This window comes from Microtus ochrogaster, chromosome 2 (genome assembly GCF_000317375.1).
Source record: "Microtus ochrogaster isolate Prairie Vole_2 chromosome 2, MicOch1.0, whole genome shotgun sequence".
NCBI classification, from domain to species: Eukaryota; Metazoa; Chordata; class Mammalia; order Rodentia; family Cricetidae; genus Microtus; species Microtus ochrogaster.
Window position 1 is genome coordinate 90,390,855 of NC_022010.1, and position 4,469 is coordinate 90,395,323.

The 4,469-nt window shown below is 37.3% G+C and overlaps 1 protein-coding gene across 1 annotated transcript in view; it reads right to left on the reverse strand.

The window, feature by feature from the left end:
* Gabrr3 (gamma-aminobutyric acid type A receptor rho3 subunit) overlaps window positions 1–4,469 on the reverse strand; it is a 49,396-nt gene that overhangs the window by 26,389 nt on the left and 18,538 nt on the right. The window lies entirely within an intron of this gene.

Genomic DNA, 4,469 nt, shown 5'->3' on the forward strand with positions numbered 1-4,469 from the left:
CTCTCTCTCTCTCTCTCTCTCTCTCTCTCTCTCTCTCTCTCTCTCTCTCTCTCTCTCCTCTCTGTATCTGTAGGAGAATTGCTGTTAATAACGTTATCATTAAATTTTGGGTAAGAAATTTGATCTGCCTTTATCTATGTTGACACAATCCACATGTTTACACATAATCTCTGCATGTATTTTTTTACCGTAATAAAGTCATTCTTATTTAAATCATATTGCCTCATCGAGTTAAAAGAACTTTCAAGTATTAACAAATAAAGATTAATCCTGCACATCTGAGTCCAGCTATTTAATCCAGATGTTGGGATTTAGATGAATCCATCCTGAGACGCTTCCATACTTGACTCAAGAATGACTGAGCATGTTCTATGCGACACACATATACACACAATTCCACAGCCTTCTAGATGCAAAATACAGTACAAAACAAGTTAACTCCTTTCATACTCTTCTGGGACCTCATTAATTCTTGATGCTGCCTTTAGTAACATCAAAATTTCTTTGTTTTTAATTATCATTTGTTACGTAGAAGAATGTCAGCTAGCTAGGTACTTGGCCTGTCACTCAAATATCTTTCTGTCTCACCCTTTTTTAATGCCTTACATGTGTCATAACCATCTTCTTCGCATATTGGATCAGTTAGCTTGTATGACACTGATTCCATAAATAGTGTTGTTTACCACAGATTCTGACTCCGCATGAACTTGGGAACAGCTTGACATGATTCCTTTGTAGGGTTCAGCGCTGGTGATTTTAATTTGCTCTTTTTCTTGACTTTATAATCAAAATAAAAATTTATGAAAACATCTCATCCATTGCTCTACTTGGCACTTCATGGTGAATAAATCTTCCCATTAATTCTAATGCTGTCAGGGGATGAGATTTTTGAAAGGTCTTGAAGGGGTGACAGAATGTCCAGGATAAAGTGCAAACACAAGTTATATATTATGCAGTAAGATATATTTCCAACAGTTGGTTTCTTTCACTATAAAAATCTGCCCAGAGATACTCAAAGAGTACCAACCACTACAGGTCATAAACAGTACAGTTTATAGACTTAATTGGATCTTAATAAATTAACATTACTTGCTTAGTTATGCAAAAATGCAACTAGAAGGGCACTATTCTTAACCAAACACTCAGGCATACTGGTTATCAAGACATTGTTTTAACACATAAACATGTGTGCAAACACACACACACACACACACACACACACACACACCCTTACAATGATTTCCCACCACTCATTTTCTGAAGAAACTAGAGAACAGCTTGGATTTAGGATCTTTTAAGGACAATTGGGTATTTGACTCAATGGGTTCCATATCTGTGGATTCTATCAACTTCAGTTAAGATCCAATCTGCCTGTGAACTGAACATGTACTGCTTTTTCCTAATCATTATTTTCTGGACAAGCCTTATTAACGACAACTTACATAGCCTCTACATTGTACGAGACATTAGAAGTAAGCTAGAAACAATTGATAGATGATGGAAGAATTAAGATAGGGTATATGCAAGTGCTGTGTCTTTTCATACAAAGGACTTAAACATCTGCACATGTTGGTGTCTTTTTAGGAACAGTGGCAGACTGGAAAATAATCCCTTAGGATATGGAAAGATGGATTTCTCAGAAAATTAGGAAACAACCTTCCTCATGACCCAGTGATACCACTTTTGGGTATATACCCAAAGGATGCTCAATCGTACCACAAGAACATGTGCTCACCTATGTTCATAGCAGGATTATTTGTCATAGCCAGAACCTGGAAACAACCTAAATGCCTTTTGACCAAAGAATGGATAAGGAAAATGTGGTACATTTACACAATGGAGTACTACACAGGAGAAAGAATAATGACAACTTGAAATTTGTGGGCAAATGGATGGATCTAGAAAACATCATATTGAGTGAGGTAAGACAAATATAATATGTAATCACTCATAAGTGGCTTTTAGACATAAAGCAAAGTAAAATCAGCCTAAAATTCACAATCCCAGAGAACCTAGACAACAAAGAGGACCCTAAGAGAGACATACATGGATCAAATCTATATGGGAAGTAGAAAAAGCCAAGATCTCCTGAGTAAATTAGGAGCATGGGGACCATGGGAGAGGGCTAAAGGGAAGGAGGGACGAAGGGAGGGGAGTGGAGAAAAATATATAGCTCAATAAAAACAATTTTAAAAAAGAAAAGAGATATGGAGAGATGAGTGCATATCCTAGCTGTTAGTGGCTATTTCTAAAATCTTGGGAACATTGCTAGGATACTAGCTCTCAATAATAAATTCATCCTACTGCTGGGCATGCAATGGAATCTCGAGGCTTCTTTTACTCTGAAGGTACATGGCTTGGTCATTTGAACTGAGTTCCCGTTATCTTCTATTTCCTCTCTCTTCCATTTCCATCTATACCGTTATATGAAGATGACCTCCTCAGATTCCACAATGTGTGCCTGTGGGATGTTCTCTGGCCTCATGCCTGTCTCCTTTGAACTCTTTGTCAAGGACACCAAAGTTCTGTGCAGAAGGAGTTCTGACACTTGAGGGCTGAATATGAGGTGCAAGGAATGTAAGGGCAAGTCTGAGAGTTACAGAATATTGGTTACTCTTCATACCGCCACACATCATTCTTGTGCTATCAGGTAAAGAGAAGTGTCAGACAAAGTGACAATTAAGTACGGGTGTTAAAATGCCAACATCTGCAGTCACATAAAACCAAAGTAGGGCTAAAGTTCTGTGTGCTTCTTTAACCTTTATACTTCTGTTTGTTCATCAGTAAAGAGGACAGATACTGAGCCCACCTTGCAGGGCTGTTGCGAGAATACATAAAGGAGCGCATACCACATCCAGCCCTTGAGCCCATTCAAATATTCTGCTACCTAACATCTACTCTCTGTTGGGTCAGCAATAGACTTAACATCTTAAATGATAGTACCGTTATAAGAACTTTGACCAAGTTCATAGATAAAATCAAGTAAAAGTTATCTAAATATTAACCCCTTTGACAATTAAATTCCAAGAATCACTAGGTAATAACATATCTGTAAACTTTTTAATGTATATATTTGGATTTTTCTTTGGGTAGACTAATCAGGGCTAAGTAGAAATTATGTATCCATCTCTGTAGTGTCATGTCATTACAATACACTCGACAATGTATCATTTCATATCCTTACCGACTCCACTAGGTAGGTACATGAGGCTTTCTAGGTGACCTCTGTATGAACTTATGTGGATAAATACAAACTCTTGTTTGAAATCTGAAGCAAGGTAGTGGTAGGAATGGTAACAAGTCCTCCTAGGCTGGAGAGATGGCTCAGTGGTTAAGAGCATTGCCTGCTCTTCCAAAGGTCCTGAGTTCAATTCCTGACAACCACATGGTGACTCACAACCATCTGTAAAGAGGTGTGGTGCCCTCTTCTGGCCTGCAAACATGCACACAGACAGAATATTGTATACATAATAAATAAATATAAAAAATATTAAAAAACAAAACAAACAAACAAGTTCTTCTGACTCTCAGGCCTGTTATGTGACATGTGGGGACCGCAAGAAGCTTTGATAATGTTAGCTTTTGTCTCAACTCAGCTGCCAGAATCGAGGTGCTGAACTGACTTTAGCGAAACAAAGAAATCATCATCTGGAAGACTGAAACAAAAAGTCCTTAGTTATAGGAGACATAGTGGGCAGGAAAACATAAATAAAGAAAATGAGCTGCAATTTATAACCCGAGTTAAACAAAAAGCTCCCTAAATTTACATCCTCCTGTTTCCACATAATGAGTCAATTAATCTTCCAATGCTTTATAAAAGTGAAAAAAAAAACCCACCCTGGTAGCAGCTGGTTTTAATGTTAAACCTAATTAGAAAAACACATTAAGGCAAGGGAAGTGCTGAAGTTACATTTAGCTGAGAGGAGAGAAGTATGTTCATGAGCTGTGGACAAGGAGAAGTGAGGGTAGATAAATTAAAGCTTTCCTTTTGTATTCCACAGCCCGATTTCCCAAAAGAAAGCAGCCATTTGAGGACAGAGAAATGAGTCACCATATAAGGTATGCTTCTGGTCAAACTAAGCAGATGATCGTTAAAAACTATTTCACAGAGCGAGTAGACAGACACTTCTGCCTGGACTCAGGGATTTTTCCTTCTCGAATGACTCAATAAGCCATCTGAACAACATTTAGCCCAGCCTATAATTGTCAGAAAAAATTCTTAATTGTGAGATGATCTGCCACCTGTCACTATGTACGAGTCACATGTTTCAATTTCATATTTAATAATCTCATAAAATAGCCCGGGGAAAAACAATTTAAGGAGAGATGAACACTTGGCACTGGTATGGATTTTGGTTTATTGATACAAATTTAAGGTCAATTTTGTTAGATGTATATTTCTACTCTTGTTTAAGATATTATGTTTATACAACTCATTTAAAATGTAATGTATAATTAAGAAATACAGA